Consider the following 19,852-nt stretch of genomic DNA (forward strand, 5'->3'; position numbering starts at 1 on the left):
TGTAATGAAAAATTGTAGACAATATATTTATAGGGAAAAATAAATTTGGTTAATGCTGATATCACATAAAGATTTTGGAATGTAATATCATTTCCATACTTAAGATATGTTTTATATATGATATGATATCCGAAATAATATCAATATACAATGTCAAATATAAGTACAAAAATAGATAAAATCATACCATATTTAAGACAATAATTACCATATAAAAAACTATAAATTTGAAAAGCTTGTAGAATAAGAAAATTATATAATAAATATATAATATTTTCATAAATATGGTATGATATCGAAAATAATATCAATATACCATGTCTAATATATTTACAAAATATAGGGAAATATAAATTTGGTTAATGCTGATATCACATAAAGATTTTGGAATGTAATATCATTTCCATTCTTAAAAAATGTTTTATATATGGTATGATATCCAAAATAATATCAATATACCATGTCAAATATAAGTACACAAATAGATAAAATCATACCATATTTAAGATAATAATTACCATATAAAAAACTGTAAATTTGAAAAGCTTGTAGTAAAGAAAAAATATAATAAATATATAATATTTTCATAAATATGATATGATATAGAAAATAATATCAATATACCATGTCTAATATATTTACAAAATGCCACTTTTCATAGTTTGTAATTTTAAACTGAAACTTCGACAAAATTACTAAAATGCCCCTCATCGATTTTGGTGATGTCAGACCGAAACTTTGCCAAGATTACTAAAACGCCCCTAATCGTATTTGGTGATTTCAGACTGAAACTTTGCCCCCTTTATGTGCTTCAACTTTTTCATTTTTTTCATCATGTGGTGAGAAATGTCATTCATTTAATGGTGACCTCGTGGTGAGAAACGTCATTATTAAGAAGTGACCTAAGCCAACAATTTTGTATATACTTAAGATGACATTTTATTAAAACATACTGTCAAATACAAACTATAGAGTCATGGCACGCCATGACAAATTTTTTATAACCTTGGTTTATGATGATTAGAGCGGCTTGATTAGTTTTGAAATCGTGAGATGTTTAGGGAGGATGTTTATTAACCAAAAAAAATAAAATTTTATTTTCTATTTATTGAGCATGTTTATTTTTAGAATTTTGAGTTGATATTAGATTATTACTTATTAGGATTTAGCAATTGCAAATTTTAGTTTTCAATTGCCATATTTAGTAGGGATTACCTGTTTCAGTTAACAATTGACAAATTTAATATTATTTGAGATAAATAGCTAAATGTTATGTTATTGTTTATTTATTAGGAAATTCTTATTTTCGTTATCTTATTATTATTTGTCATGAAATATGTAACTGTATAATAAGAAACTATTTAACTTATTAATATTTCCTCTTTTAAGTTTCAAGATTAAAGTAATCAAGGTCCAATTAAATAAAACTATAGGCAATTAGGCATGATGTCAAAAGGTTGGCCGAATCAAATAAATCAACTACACCTAAGGTCAATTAAGTGCTTACAACATCTTAAATTGTCCTATTGAATAAAATAAATTAAGTAATAGCAACAATAACAGCTTTATAATTATATTTAATACATTACGTATTTATAAATTTAAAAAAATGGGTGGTAAAGTGTTGATAAACCATACATAACAGTTATCAATATTGAGACTCTTTGACATGTGTAATCTAATTTATCTTTTACTCTTTGCAATACTAACAAACAGTTGGTTGCGTTCAACGGTACGTTGCCCTAATACAACACCTATAGCTAAAAGGGTAAATCGGGAAATTGAAGAATTTGAAATACCCTCGGAAGCACTAAAGACTAATAAATGATAACTAACCTTTCAAAATGGAAATACGAGTTTTGGCATTTGATATTGGAAATTTATGCCCTAGCCAATGAAATTCAGTCATGGATGCAGCTTGTTCAGATCTTGCTTCATCCATAACAACCTGTATTTATAAAAAAAATGAAAAGAATGGAAGAAATAAGATTTTGTGTGAAGTTAAAAAGGTATTCAAATTAATAGCATTACCTCGAATTTAGCTTTAAAAAGGTCAAGTGCAGGTCCAGTCTTACTAAGATGTGGGATCATGTCCACGCCAAACATAGTCTGTAATTGTCATGCCTTATGCAGCTGCACCTTTTCTGACAGCATCCACAACAACAGCAAGTGAAGCACCTATAATAAAAGTAAAAGGTTTTCTTGTTTCTTTAAATTAATTTATCAAGTAGCATGAAAATGTTTCTTTAAATTCTTTAAATTCACAACAGCTGAAAAATAAAGGACGAATGATTGAAGCATATAATCATTAGTACATGAGAAAATTTAGAAATTAAATGCAGGAATATCATTGATCAGCTCCTTGAAATACCCGCACTTATATTCTCAAATGCAGGACTACTATTGATTGGTTCTCCTCTTGTCTGACTCATGGTACACCTGTAGTGAAGGAAAGATGGAAAAAATCTGTCAGAATGGTTACTTCAAATGCCAACAGAGGAAGGAAGACACTCTGCAGGCTTAAAGGTGGAGGCTTAGTAACTGCATAAAACAAAGTTAGTATGGAATCAAAACCGATATACATGGTATTATTTTATAAACAGTTAATATAATAATATCATATGTTTTCATACCATGGCTATTTTCAAGATAGATGCAAAGAAGCAGTTCAAATGCAATAAGCAAAGGTGTGGCAACAACTGCATGACATGGTTCCCACTGCATAAAAGATAAAGAAAAAGTATTCCCTGATGCATAGAACAAAATCTATCAGAGATCGATTGATATCCACAAGATTATAGATCGTACATATGTACCCACATATAAATTTTAATAAAAAATGTGACAAAAGCCATCTTTGATCAATTGACATATCTATCAATACATATTTGAATTGGAAATTTAATAAAATGTCAGCTCGATATAAGAAGGAAAAAAGTTGACTAACCTATTTTTGAAACACCAATTACAAAGTTCATCTCCCTTTTGTGGTTAGAGATTCCAACCTGCTCCACCTTGAAACACCAATACCTACTCATTGACAACATATAGAAACAAAATATTATTCCTGAAAGTCGTAATAAAAAATAGATATAAAATGAAAACAATATACTTAATTACCATTGCATAGTCATGACCCTCATCTTGTGGTAAATGAACATTCATTTCATCTCCATCAAAATGATCCTAACGTGGAGACTAAAAGAGGGAAATGCAATCAAGGGTTGTTGTTTCTTCATTGAAGAATTTAAGGTTTTGTTTAATAATATTTAGAGATTACCATGGTAATTCGTGAAACATTGGTTCCTGGCCTTACAATGTCCATGTCAGCAAGGGACCCCACAAGGGATGCCCAGTCAGCATTTACTATGTGAATAATCGCTCCAAGCATTGCAAACTTATGCTTCTTTTCCATTCGACAGATTAATCCAAAATCAAGAAACCTAAAAAGAAATCATCAATAAAAAAGTAAATATATAAAACTATAAAGATTAATTTTTCTATTTTTTAACAAAATGACAAATTTACCCTATTTGTCCAGATGGTAAATAGAGCATATTTCCAAGGTGTGGATCCGCATGTAATAATCCAGTTTCAAGGAGTTGAACTAAACATGCTTCAACTCCTTTGTTAACCTAAGATTATAATTATAATAAAAGATAAAGATAATCTTTATAAGGTAAAAAAAGAAACCAATTTGAATTTTTAATACATAATTAATTAATTACATACCAAATCAAAAAGATGTCTTTTAGCATCAATCCTCCGTTTCTCTGAATATTGCAATTCTTGTTCAAAATTGGTGTTACACATTGATAGTAATTCTTTTGGATTTTCACCACTCATCCACTCCATAGTCAACACCCTCTTTTTAGTCAAATGGTCAAACACTTTTGGAACACGAATATACGAAAATGGTGAATGAGCTTCCTGCATATAAAGAGTAATTATTTAAATTGGTAAAAAGATTTATAAAGAAAAAAGAAAAATTACCATGAATTCTTTAGCATTTGCAGCTTCTAAAGTGTAGTCCAATTCCCCTACTAATCCTTTTCCTAACTCATCAGCATAAAGGCGTAAATCACTTTTTCTGTTAGTCACTTGTTGCAAAATATCCAGCTGTACAAGTGCAAAAAATAAAAAATAAAAAAGTTATTTTTTATTTTTAGATAAATGTAAAGTGAAAAAGTGAAAAATGATAAGAAAACGAACCCCAACTCTCATAATATAAACATCACGAAACACGTGTTTCAAATTAGGGCGTTGTATTTTCACAGCAACATCAACTCCATCTACTGTAGTTGCTCTGTAGACCTTAAAAAGATATGAAGGAATATAAATAAATAGATAAATAATAAAGATTTAATGTTTTTGTTTTATGTTGGTTATTAGTGAAAAGAACATATACTTGACGAAATGATGTTGCATCTATTGCTTCCTCAGAGATGTAACTGAAGAAGGTGTCCACTGGGGATCCTAGCTCTTCCTCTATGATTTTCATGGCTAAAGTTCGGGGAAATGGAGGGATTTGATCATGGAGCTCACTTAAAGCCTGATAATACCAAATTAAAGTGAAATTTGAGATTATTTAAACACTAAAAACCTTAAAACACTCAAAAAAATTGAACCTTTGTTATTTGAAAGCCAATGATATTTGGCCTTGTGGAAAGGGATTGACCAACTGCATCAGCAACCAAAAGCATGTCACAATCCAAGAGTCTAACCAAAACAAGATTAAGAAAAATCAGCAAAAAAGATTTAATTTTGTCACTAAATTCATCTATATACCTTTGATAAAAGTGGGACCTAAGTTTAACATTGTTTCTTTTAACACCATGCCGAATTTGTGTTGTGAATTGTATTCTTCGGTTTCAGAGTCTGCATTTGATGTTTTTGACTTTATAATTCCTGATATCCTGATTCTGATTGCAGCTAAAGCAAAGGAGCCAAAAACCTTTCAAAACAGAATAAGTAAATTATGAGAATATGTCAGAATCATGTGAGATAAGGTGATAAGGGTAAGAATTTACTTCAATGAGTCGAAGGGCTACTATATGAGGTCTGCATTTGAAATAGTCATCAGCTTCCTGTGCATTGTAAGCTTCTGGAAGTGGTTTTGTCCACATTTTAGAGAGATGGTAATAATAGATTATGTATTTTTCCATGGCTTTAAGGTCAACCATGATGAGATTTGTGGTAGAGAGTTCTGTAAAGCAGATGGATTGATGTTAACATAAGTGGCAGAAAAGGTGGAAATGGAAATAATTTGAAGAAATAGCTGCAGGATTTCTTCAAATTATAATTACAAGTAAATTATGCCAAAAATAGAGTTTAGGGAGAAAGTGAGAAAAAGCAAAACCTGGATAAAAAGGCTGAGGCCAAGAAGGAGACTAAAATTCACCAGAATAGTGGGGATCTTCGAGGTTCCGTAACCAAACAAACTCATCTACCTTTTTCGAAATCTTCGGTAAACCAAGAGCTTCGCTCGTCCATTTGATGTCTGCATCGATATTCTTCTTGAGAAAATCGACATCTTTCTTTACAACTTGTACGAAATGCCCAAAGTTTCCAGCAACAACACGACAATTGTTGTGGGGGCGTTTAATCGTTCTTGTTGAGGTGGATTGAGCTGTACAGCAGAGTATGGAAGCCGGAATAGACGATGTAGCGACGGAGGTGGCGGCGGCGCTGAGCATTGGAGGCTAACAGGGCAAAACTTCCGGTGAATTTGGGTGGAGAGTTGATTGGGAATCGGGAACAAAGGGCGGAAAAAGGGTAGCGTATCCTAATTTTTCCGGCATGTAGTGAAAAAAGTAGAAACGGGTTTTCTCCTGGCGCCATGAAGTACGTGATCTCCTAATCTTATATGCATAAAGAACTCGATCTCCTAATCGAGCTTCAACATATTTCATCTGCATCTGAAGTAGAACACACAGGATTGAAAATCGTTGATGGTCGACGCGGTGCCCCTCAGGAATTCCTGGGGTTACGCATAGGATCGATTCCATATCAGCAGAAGTAGAACGCATAGGATCGATTCCATGTATACATGAAATCAATGAGGTTACACATATCGGCAGAAGGAAGGGGTTATGGTTCATATCTATTGAGTTTCATGGGGAGCTGATTGTGTTGATTGTGTAGAGAGAAAACATAAGAATGAAATTAGGAATGAATCGTAAGAAGGACGTTTTATTCGGGAGGCGCGTGTATTTTTTTGGGTTAGGATGATGTCAGCAAAATATCCTATGGTGGAGACTGAAGGAGGGAAATGCAATCAAGGGTTGTTGTTTCTTCATTGAAGAATTTAAGGTTTTGTTTTAGTAATATTTAGAGATTACTTAAGTAAACAAGAGATTAGATGAATAAACAAATCTTTATGATTTAAATATTTAAGAGACAAGTAAATAGTAATTTTTATTGTGTTTCTCACAAAATTAGTGAATTACCCACATGAAGGATTATTAGCAAAAAAAAAAAAACAAATGTAAACATAGCACTATAATTTTTTAGAATAAAATAAACTAGAAAATCATTTGGTAATTTCCATTTGTGTTTAGATTTTTATTTATTTAATTGAATTTTTGTTTGGTATTATGTTTTCGTTTAATATGATGATAAAATTATTTCAATATGTGTATATGAATAATGACAAACATGAGATATCTGATTTGCAGGTTAAGTTAATGGTTGATGATGATATATATATTTTTGTATTCTTTAAGAATAAAAGACTGAAAGAAACGTATGATAAGATTATTCATTCAGAATGAAAATATGGAACCAACGTATTCTTTAAGAATGAAAGGTTGGTAAAAAAGTGTATTGATGGTTCAAGAAGGTAATGTTGGCTGGCTAAAGATAAAAAGAGATGATAAAAACAATGAATGATGGAGAAGAATGCAGAATTTTGTATGTCATATTGGCCTTTAGACAAATAAATTCTTAAAAAATATAGAATATATCATTTTATATATATATATATATTCTTCAAGAACGTTATATATTATACAAAGAATATAGTATATGTTACAAACAGATTCTTAAAGAAATATAATATAGACGGCTGTGTGTATTCATCAAAAAGTTATGTACATTTATCACGAATATCTTATGACAATATTAAAAGTAACTATTCTCTTCATCAAATATCAAGTTTAAACTTAGATAATTGATTCTTAACTATTCTTATGATATATAACAAGATTTAATTTTAAAAAATGATTCTTAACCATGAATATTATATTCCTCAAGAATATATTAGACTATATTCTCGTAGTCTTAAAGATTCAAGGCATAACTAATTTTCAATATGTTATTATCTAATATATGATGTGTGCTCTTCAAAAATCTTACTTCACAAAAAAACTTATTTAAGAACCAAAAGAATAAAAAAGTATTAAATAAACTCATGTGTATTCTTTAAGAATGAAAAAATCAAATTACATGTCCATATGTATTCTTTAAGAATGAAAGAATAAAATTATATGTTCATACATGTTTAAATTAAGACGTGTTCTAAAAAAATATGTTAATTTAAATGCATTGAATAAAATATGAAATTTGATTTGATTTTTATTAATTAATTTACTTAGTTTACTAAAATTTTGATAACTCAAATTTTCTCTCTCCTTATAAAATATAATACATGTCCTTATAATTAATAATATTAATTATGTAATACATGCTAGTCTATGTTAATAGTATATACCCTAAGATTACATCATCTCATTCTTTTTAATCTGATGGTTATAAGTTGGACAAACATTCAATCAATACTTATGATTCACATTTGATCCTAACCTTATTCTAATAAATGAATAATTTTATTCTCCTATTGAGTGTCATATTATTAGAACTCCTCATTAATATTGTATGTTAGATATCATGTCACTTGACAACCTATTAATTATCGATTTCAAATTTCAAATTTTAAAATTTTCACTCTAATTACATTAAATTATTTATTGATTCTCCATTTTAATTTTTTTCACTCTAATTATATTAAATTAATAACATTAGATTAAAAAATAAAATAAAATTAATGCAAATTATAAGGTGATATAACTTCACGTATTTATTTAAATCAATGATTATAAGTTTATATAACTAAAATATATCTCTTAAGTAATAATTTATTTAAAATAATTGATTAATAATTTTGAGTTTTTAATATGAAAGTTTAATTAATTTTATAACTGTGGGTATCACGGGTTATAAAATAATATATATATATATATATATATATATATATATATATATATATATATATATAGGCTTAGGTTATTCTATTTACAGTAATTATTGTGTTATTGTATGCATAAATGTGGGTCAATCAAATATACTTATTTTAAGAAAGTGATTAATATATATTATTGAATTAAATATAATTGAAAAATATCATCTTAATTAATTACAAGGGTAATTTAGTTAGTTAATATAGATTTAATAAAGGAAATTTGCATATTTTAAGGGATCATAGATTCTATTAATTTTAAAAATCTGATTTTACAATTTCTAAGGTTTTTAATTCGGACATCTGACAGAATATGTTTGAGTATGTTCAAAAATAAAAATATTTTTTAGTCATAAAATAATAAAAATACTCTTGAACATATTTCTTGATCATGGCTTTAAAAATTTCTTGTAGAATAAAAAAATTCTCGAACCATCAATTGAAGAATTAAAACAAAAAATTACATTAATTCTTATAGAATACATGTAACAATTGCTAAGAATTACATTTATTGTAAAAGAATAACACTAAAAAACTTTCAACTCGGAAAAAAAACATCAAAAATCTAAAGAATACAATAATTCATCTAAAAAAATAATGTTGCTAAGAAACACTTTCAATTTTGTTGTTTGTTCTTCAAGCATCAACTTCTGTGAAAACAAATCCAATTCTGTTAAGAATCCAATAACGCATTAACAAATGATAAATAAAAAACTATATTCCTTTGGAAAAATATGCGGACTTGTTAACTGCAAACCAATAACCAAAAATTGTAGAACATGTATAATCAATGAGAAAATATCCATACTCCGATTTAAAAGAATTAGAATTCGTGTTTCCATTCCGATAGAATTTGAATTCGTGATTCCATTCCGATAGAATTGAAATTGTATAAAATACACAAACCACTAAGGGATTACTAAAAAGTAGTTTACTCAATTGTTGATCATTGATAGCAAAAAGGAGAAGTGAATACCAATATTGTAAATAGGAAATATGTGAGATCTTATTGCTCAAATTAGTTTTTGTTTATATTTTGAAGTGAAAAAACATGTCTAGTTCGAAGCATATTAGCTCAAATTAGTATTTTCTTTCATTAAGACCAAGTGTTTTAGACAATATGTCAATATCTAATTTTAAACTCAAATATAATCATTTGCAAACTCTCGCCCATTGGCATCACATAACAGAAAGAAGGCATCAAGTCAAAATTTAACCCTAGTATAACAAGGAACAACTAATATTAATACATCTTCAAAATTTTGTGAAAACTTAATATAATAAGTTTCTATTTTGAAATTCTAAAGAAGATCGCCCTAAGTCATTTCATCAAACAGTTTATGTGCTAAACATAAATTAAGTCGGATTGAAATGCGATGGAGAAATTATAATTAAACAAACAATTTCCACTTCACCAACTTAAGTTTTTACAAACGATAATTTGTTTCTATTCAATCCCACTGAAACAAATCAGTGAAGAATGTGCAAGTCAACATGATGGAAATCTATAGACAAAAAAATAAGGATTGAAATTGATGCTTACCATACTGTCGATAACCACTCTAGATTGTTGACAGATGGCTTCAAGGATGATAAACACTTCAACGGAGATAAACAACGGAAATCGAGCAGTGGATGCCGGTGGGATAGCCGGAGGTGAGCAGTCAACTAAGGGTCGTCTTGTGTGGTTGGAGGTAAGCAGCAAGGAGGAAGCGCCAGTGGTAAGCAGCGGAAGTGACCAACACCGATTGAGAGTCTTCTGGTGTGGCCGGAGACGCCTACGTTTGGGCGGAGATGGAATCGTTTAAACTTTGGAGGATTCACGATGTAGGCAGAATCCATCTTTGCCTGATGAAAAGGAACACGAGTTTAAAAGCCCTAATCTTTTAAGTGGATCCACTTGTTGAAAGCAAAGACGCCCTTATTTATTTAGGTTATAAATCAATACCATGATTATAGGGATTATTTTTGGAGGTTACTAAACAAATTACTAAATTACCCTTATTTATTTATTTAATTATCAAATTATTTATTTAATTTTGATTGGCCCACATTGATGCATACAATAACACAATACTTACTTTGAATACCTGAGCCTAGCTCTACATATATATATATATATATATATATATATATATATATATATATATATATATATATAGGGATAGGTTATTTTTGTTTTTTACTAACTATTGTGTGTCAGAATGCACAGATCTGGACCACCGGATGGAATAGAATCAAAGGTCATGATCTGAGAGTCCATGATATTACAATAGGGTAACATGCACCATATAATCACATAATTTTCTACATAAGGGTATTTTGATCAATTTACTTATATTAAAAAAAGAAAATTTCATGATTTTAAGGGATAATTAATTCCTTTATTTTTAAAAATCTGAATATTTTAAATTAATTCAAATTTAAAAATCCGATTTTATTATGTCAGAATGACATAAAATTTTCGATTTTATTCTTGTAGAATACATTTCCAATGCATTAATATTTGATAATTGACTTGATATATTATTCATATACATCCAACTTGGGTCTATGATTTTATTCTTAATATACATCCCAAATTTAATACAAATTCATAGAGACTAATATCATTATACTTTTTAGTATAGTTATACATATTCTAATAGAATATCATAAAAAGTGAATAAAATTCTTAAAAAATAATATTCTTGAATATATAATTATTGGACAAATACACTTGATCCTCTTCAATGGTCCATATAATCAACTTGATCTTCACATATATACTTGTTGTTGAACTCGATTCCAAATATTTCTCTTTTATGATCAATATTGAATTCTTCTCTATGCAATTCTGAAAGAATAAGATACATTACTCGTTAGTATTACCAGTTAAACAAATATATTTGTTGTTAACAAACATTCTCAAATACATTCTAACATAATGCATTTATATAAATAAATTCAAACAGAATACATTATAAAATGCACTTAAATCATAGTCTTTTCTTCTATATGCATAAACATTCTAAAGCATGTATAAATGTATTTTGTCATAATTACTAGCAACACATGTTTTATGTAATATTTATAAATTCTCATAGAATTAAAGTTGTGAATTACACCAAAACCCATATGTAAAAATTGAAGAAAATGCACAAACCAATGAGTAAGTGTAGAAAAAATAAAAAGTTTTAGACATGATAGCTCATACAAAATCCAATGCTTAGGTTGAATTGGAACATAAGCATTGGAATCCAAGATTTCATTCTAACAAAATTGGAATTCGAGATTCCATTCTGGAAAAATTACCCTCATCATATTAGATACCAACAAGATTTTGCTACTGCTACTAATTGAAGATTATTCCTTTGGTGCTTGATATTCATGAGGATACACCCATAATCAAAAATTTATGGTAATTATCCAATCATAAGAATCAAAATTGCAAAAGGAGAGAGAGAGAGAGAGAGAGAGAGGTATAAAGGACTTACAAAATGCATACCACAAGGTTAAATTCTTTAGATTCTCTTTCAAGAATTTCAACAAACACTTGTTAGACATTATCATCAAACAAGCCAAAATTCTGTGAAAGGCTTAGTGTGATCTGAAGCAAAACAAAAAAAACATAAATTCTTTAGAGAACATCAAAGTTTATGTTTTTCAATACTAAGACTTGGAAAAAAATACTTACATGAATGAAATATCTCCAAAAAGCTGAGACTTGGAAATCGAGAATGATAAGCAAGAACGAAATGCAAATCATCATCTTCAACCCAGTAATAACAATCGTTTGATAATCAGCGACAAGAGAAAATGTGGAGGCGGTAATGGTATTGATCGGTGGTGATGCAACCTATGATGGGAAGAGAATCGACTGCCGACAAAGAATTCCAACTCCAATGTCCTCTCTTTTTCAATCGCAGGAGGGTTATGGATGAGTCCGACCCTCCTCTCTTCTTCGATCGTCGGAGGGTTAACCAGGGGAAGAAGGTTTCTGAAGGACTAACGAATTATAAGAAATATGAAGGTTTGATTATCAGGTCAACATATTTATTTTGGTGATTTTAAATTAAATCCCTCATTTATCTCAATTACCATAAATTTAGAGTCATGATTTACTAATTTACCCTTATTAATTTATTTAATTATTAAATTATTGCTAAATTCTCATTGGTCCAAACATGCATACAATAATTGTTGGAAACATTTGAACCTAAGTCTCTCTATCTCTTTCTCTCTCTCTCTCTCTCTCTCTCTATATATATATATATATATATATATATATATATATATATATATATATATATATATATATATATAGTTTCATTCCTTTAACATAGGTTACACTCAGTGGCGGAACCAGAAATTTTGATATAGGGGTACAAACACTGTCAATATATTATATGTAGTTATCCAATATCGGACATTAAAAAACAAGTTATAATCTCTTTAGTTAGGGGTAAAATAACATGAAATATGTTTACAAATAATATTTTTTATATATATAAAATAATTTTTTGGGGGTACTGTAGTACTCCCAACGCCTCATCTAGCTCCGCCACTGGTTACACTCATATACCTTAGGCATACTCACCCAAAATTAATCTTTTAGAGGTTAATTTTGGATAGGCCTCTAGTAAAATTGTTTTTTTTTTTGAATAATTTGTCTCATTTAGGATGTGAATTCATGTTAACATATTGATTTTCAAGAAAAATTGGTAGATATTTCTTTTTACTCCTCTGAGTTTGTTTTTCATACACATACTTGGGGGATTAAGGTGAAATGACGTCGATTTTTTTCTTAAATACTCAATATGTTAACAAATTATTCAAATAGTAAGTTAGGGGTGTCTAACTACGGCCACTATATCTATGTCATGCATATGTAGTTATTAAATATTGGTTTTAAAATTTACTGATGGACCGTGAAGCTTGGATGTATGAACTGCGACATGCTAGCGATGAATATAGGTGTTGCTTGATTTTATTTTCTGAAAGTTGTTGATGATCATCTGGTGAATGAAAAAGAGACTCACTTTGGTGTCCTGGTAATAAGTGTCATAATTGTAAAAACTTTAATGAATTAAACATAATAGAAGAACATCTAATATGTAATGGATTTGTGAATGATTATACATGTTGGACACAATATGGTGAATTATTAGTTCATACTGAAAATAATGGTGACGATATTGATGATTCACAAAATGACAATTTTGTAAATTAGATGACATGCTACATTATTTCGAAGATAATATCCCCGATAAAGATTATGAAAATTTCAACAATTGTTTGACGATGTCGAAAAACCATTGTATGTCAATTACACTAAAATTATCAAAATTTCCGTCGTGCTACAATTGTCTAATTTAAAAATGGGTGGATGATAAAAGTTTCACAGATTTGTTAGAATATTATTAATCTTATTCAAATATGACACGTGTCACCATTTCACATTGGTAGGAAGAAATTGTAGGAGGATGTTTGATTTTTACATATATATATATATATATATATATATATATATATATATATATATATACACACACACACACACTAGGTGAATCTTCACGCGTTGCGCGCGACTATAATTATTTAATTAAAATAATAAAATTTTAGAAATTGTGATTTAGTATTTATTCATGAAAAAACCAATGTCAGTAGCAAAATAACACATATAGTTAACCTATTATTTTTATTAACTCTAATAAGTTTATATCATTGGTTATTTCTACTATAAATTGATGATTTTATAGACTGTTTTATGTTGTATAAATTGTATATCAAACGTATGTTGATTTCTAGGGATGACAAAAAAGCCCGAACCTGACTGGGAAACCCGAAACCCGATCATTTTGGGTCGGGTAACGGGTCGTTATCGGGTTTTTTTATCGGGTTTGGGGTAAGGAGTGGGTTCCCCTCGCCTGGACCCGCCCCACCCTGATTATATATATATATATATATATATATATATATATATATATATATATATATATATATATATATACACACACACACACACACGAATCCTTTTGATATTAATTGCAAGCATTCAAAGATAAAATACTTATTGTGGACAATTTTTTTAGTTTTTAATAATATGGTGTGAATGATCATTTTTTATTTCTTGACGTATTACACTAAACTTAAATCAAATAATCTTTTTAGTTATTAACAATTATTTATGCTTTGACGTATTATACTAAACTTAAATCAAATAATTTTTAATATAACGTCCAATTTATTTTATTAAAGTGATGCACCATATTTTTAATTTAAAAAGGAGGCTAGAACATATGATTACTATAAGACACCACGGAATAAAGATTTTGTTATGAATTGTTATAAACCCGGTAAGAAACCTGAAAAATATCGGGGTGGTTTGGGAAACCATGCCCCGCCCCGAACCCGCCCCGATGCCATTCCTATTGATTTCTATATATATTAAATAAAAATTAGTATGAAAAAATAACAGAAAAATATGGAAAAATACTACAATTTTTAACAACATAAAAACAACACAACATTTAGTATACCATTTACCTCAAACAAAACTTATTAAACACTTATAAATCATTCAAAAAGAATATTTAGAAATCAACATACATTTGATATATAAAAACATTTTTATAAAAAAATCGCGTTGAGATAACCATTGATGCAACAAAACTTATTTTTTCAACTCTTTTCAAATAACCATTGGAATGGAATGAAGGGTCCAAGTAAAATAGTGATTTGAAATTGAAAGTTATAGTGATTGTTAAGCACTAAGACAAATCTTATAAAAAAAATACATGTTAATAGTGGGTTAAAGAGTGGGGAGTGTTACACGTGAAGTATATTTTTATCACTTATCTTTTCTTATAAAAATATTAATATTTTCTTTAGCTTTACTTTAAGAAGGAATAGGAAAAAAGTAATTGACTAATGTAATAAGATATAATAGAATATTTATTTTTATTACTATAAAACAACATTTAAAAAATGGATATATACATATAAATTTTGCGAGAACATAATGAATGTATTTTTATAACACACAAATAATCCTTGGTTTTCAACAATAAATTCATATCATATTTAAAATCATTCGTTCTAATTCATAACTATCACCAACATTTTGGAATAAAAACTATAAACTCCTTTTTATCAAAATAAATTATCAAAAGTTCCAACGATGTTATTTACACCAAATAAACGATAGACACTATGAGCATCCACAATGGGGGTTTAATGGAATAGTTGAATGAGGTGACATGCCTATTTGTCATTCAATGGATATAACTCCACCATTGTGAAATGCCACCTTGGCATTCAATGAATTTAGAATTCAATGGTCATTGAACTCTTCAATGGGAAAAATGAAACTCTTTAAATCTTTATATAAATATAACAAATTAGTTTTTGTAGACTTTTATTAATATATATATATATATATATATATATAACAAATTAGTTTTTGTAGACTTTTATTAATATATATATGTAATATAATTTAAATGTATTGAATATATATACGTAATATGATTTTAAAATTCCAAGTCTTAGAAATGAGTCTGCGTAAAAGTAAGCAAAAAAAGGATAATTAATCATATTAACAAAATGGGCCACATGATTTTTATTTATTTAAAAACCTACGAACATACAATAAAAAAAACAATCATATAATATTATAAAAAGATAACAAAACAAAAAAAATAAATTACTGTTTCAATATTTAACTCATTCTAGAAATATAATACTAATATATTATACGACTCAAACTTGATGAAATTAGATATTAATTTTGATCGTTGTCTTGTAAAAAACGTTCCCAAATATGTTCCATTAAATCGTGTCGAAGTGCATGATGCACTTCACTGTCACGTAGTTCAGCGTTTCTTAAAATTTGATATTGAATTTCTTTGGCTGGTCCTCGATGTACACGTATTAGAGGATCAACATCATCCGACCAATTACTAATCGCGTATCCTTAGTCCTCTACGATCATATTATGTAATATAATGCATGCATACATTATATCTCTTATATTCTTGAGTTGCCAAGATCTTGTTGGTCCTCGTACAATTGCCCAACGAGATTGAAGAACACCAAAAGCTCTTTCGACATCCTTTCTTGCACCCTCTTGGACTTCTTTGAATTTTGTCCTCTTTGGGTCAACTGGATGCGGAAAACTTTTAACTATAGTAGCCCATTCGGGATATATACCATCTGCGAGATAATATCCTTTATTGTATGTAATGCCATTCACTGTGAATATGCATTCTGGAGCATACCCTTGTAATATGTCATTGAATAACGGTGATTGATTGAGTACATTAATATCATTATTAGATCCTGCTACCCCAAAATATGCATGTCATATCCAAAGGTCTTGTGATGCAACTGCTTCTAGCATAATTGTTGGACACTCTTGATCGCCCCGAGTATATTGACCTTGCCATGCAATAGGATAATTTTTCCAAGGCCAATGCATACAATCAATACTTCCTAACATGCCAGGAAATCCATGTTTTTCCGAATGTTTTTGCAATAAATTTTGGATATCATTTGCATTAGGCTTTCTCATGTAATGGTTTGAATAAACCTAAATTAAACATCTACAAAAAAAATTTAGACATTGGATTGATGTTGTTTCACCACTTCGTATGTATTCATCAAAAGGATCAGCCGTTGTGCCATATGCTAACTGGCGTATGGCAGATGTGCATTTTTGTAAAGGGGAAAGACCTTTTTTTACCTAAAGCATCAAATTTTTGTTGAAAAAAAAAAACAGAATGATTAGAGATACCATCAACTATTCGAAGAAATAACTCCTTCCTCATCCGGAATCTTCGTCGGAAAATATTAGCCGGATAAATAGGATGATCATCGAAATAGTCGTTCCAAATACGATCATGTGCTAATTCACGATCTCTTTTAATATATGTCTGACTTCTTTTAGGACGTGTTGAGCTTTCTGCATCATCTTGTTCTGCTTCTAAGCGTTTAAGCTCATGATACAATTGAATTGTTGAATTATCTGTCAATTGTTTCATTATAAAATCATAACTATAATCGGATGAAGATGATGACATTTAATGCAAAATGTATCAACAAAGATATAATTTTGAAGGTGTGTGGTGGATTTATATTTTAATATACAATATGAGGATCATAATTGATTCAAATGGAAGTAGGTGGGATAATATTTTATTTAATAGAAAATACTTTGGTGATATTTAACAAATAGAAAATATACGAAAATATAAGGATGATAATCATGATATATATTATTTATGTATACAAATCATTATATATGTAAAAATAATTTATTATCATCCACTAAAATTTGATTCAAAATATAATATATTTCGTTGAAAATACTATACAATTTGATTCATACAAAACATAATATATGGATGAAAATATTCTTAAACTTAAAATACATTTTTGATTTCAAAAATATAAAAGTATATATTTGAATGAATACCAATTTGATGAAATATGATACATCGAATATTGTTGATTCTCTTCCATATCTTAAGTCTATGTTAGCAAGAAGTAATCCAAATTATTATATTAATAAAATATAAATTAGTAATGGTAATTGAATTTATAATTAATTGTCATCCAAATTACTTGAAACTTTTATTCAAAATCCTTGAAATTCCATGTAGAATATTTGGAGAATATTGAACATCTTATACCAAATATCATCACTTTATGCAAAGTGCTCATATATTGATGTGCCGATACCATTTTTCTTATAAAAACCTCTAATGTGATCATTTTCATTACCTGATTTCCTCACTCATACCCTTCATACTTAAATCATGAATTCTTATTATTACACAAACCTATTGAATTCTATTGATCTCGAAAATCCAAACAATCCTCCATACCCACATTCTTCATCTCCAATTTCTCCAAATCCAAATTATCCATGCACAAATCCTTCTCAAAATCAATATCCAAACCCCCCTCAAAATATGGAACCCACTCCAGAAGTTAGTCCCACCAACAAACGATCCAAGTCTAAAAAAAACCTATTGGAGTAGGGAAGAAGAAATATTGCTTACAAAAGCTTGGTTACATATATCAGAAGATAGCATCAAGGGCACAGCACAACGCGACAAGGAGTTTTGGCAACGTATCAACACATACTACCAAAGTTCCAACACAACAGGCACTATAAGAGCTCAAACAAATATTAAAACTCATTGGCATTACATGAACCCACTAGTTGTTGCATTCAATCAAATTTATTTAGTGTTGAAAGGTCAACACCTAAGCGGATGGTCCGATGAAGATTTAAAAAAGGGAGCTTTTGAGCATTATAGTGCAAGATATTCTACAGATTTCAGGCACGATCACATTTGGAATTCGGTCAAAAATGAACCCAAATGGAAAGCAGCGGGCACTACATCTGAGGCATCTAGATCTTCATCTAATGCACATTCTGTTATCAACTTGGATGATAACGAAGATACATCTCACCCAATTGGTACAAAGGCAGCCAAAAAAACTATAAAAGGTAAAGCATCCAAGTCTACCTCGTCATCAAGTAGTCGACTTGATGAAATACTTGAAAAACATGTGCATGATAACAAAACAAAACTATGAACACTATCAGAAATCATTGGATTTAAAAAACGCTTTAAAACAAGAAAAGATTAAAGTTAAACAAGAAAAAATCAAACATGACGAGATGTCAATCTTCTTTTTGGACCCAAGTATCATGTCAGAGGAGGGACGGGATATTTGGAGGAACCGTTGTGATCGAGGAGATCAAAATAAAATACAATATTTTGTAGTTATTGTATTTTTTAGGTATTTTAATCTTAGTTAATGTCTTTTAATTATTTTATTTCTTTTTTCTTTTAATGAATGCATTTTTCATTTTTTTTTTATTTTTATTAATGTATGTTTAGCTATTAAATAAATAAACATTTTTTAGCTATTAAATAAATAAATACTTTTTTAATATGTTCTATTGAACTTATAGAGTTTAATGCATTGTGGGATAAAAATGAACAGAGTTGTATGGAATAGTGAATGATGATGTGACACTCCATTGAACTCTATAGAGTTCAATGCATTCTGGATGCCCTAATATAGTATATAACTAATAACATAAAATACATGTTAAACAATGTTCTCTTGGACAAAAAATAGATTGTCTTAATATAAAAGAGAAAGACGACATAAAGATACATACATGTTAAGAAAGTTAATTGCTCTTACTGATAAATTGCTTAAAGATTGATTTACCAAAAGCTCATGAGAAGTAATTATTAGTCCTATTTCATAATCTTATGAATATAAAAAGGTTAATAACACATAAAATTAAAAACATTGTCTCAAGTATACCTTTACACACACACACACACACCTAAATTTGAAGCTTGGTTAATATATAAAACTTTACATGCTCAAAATTTGCATTTACTTGCATTTACATTTACAAAAGTTGCAATTTTTCTCTTACATACATGGAACAATTCGTATAACTCTTCAAACTCTGCTAATATAATCCATCATTTTGTGCTGACATAAATACAATATGCAAGCTATAATGTTCTTATATAGGCTAAATATTTCATTTAACATATCAATTAAATAACACGATTTGAAGAGTTTTGGAAGTTA

The 19,852-nt window shown here is 28.9% G+C and overlaps 2 pseudogenes; both read right to left on the reverse strand.

Moving 5' to 3' along the window:
* Positions 1-2,125: 2,125 nt before the first annotated feature.
* Positions 2,126-5,696, reverse strand: LOC145051076 (uncharacterized; annotated as a pseudogene).
* Positions 5,697-16,193: 10,497 nt separating this feature from the next.
* Positions 16,194-17,046, reverse strand: LOC145052073 (protein ANTAGONIST OF LIKE HETEROCHROMATIN PROTEIN 1-like; annotated as a pseudogene).
* Between the last annotated feature and the right edge of the window lie 2,806 nt (positions 17,047-19,852).

The sequence above is a fragment of the Lactuca serriola genome, chromosome 5 (genome assembly GCF_051521515.1).
Source record: "Lactuca serriola cultivar US96UC23 chromosome 5, Lser_US96UC23_V15, whole genome shotgun sequence".
NCBI classification, from domain to species: Eukaryota; Viridiplantae; Streptophyta; class Magnoliopsida; order Asterales; family Asteraceae; genus Lactuca; species Lactuca serriola.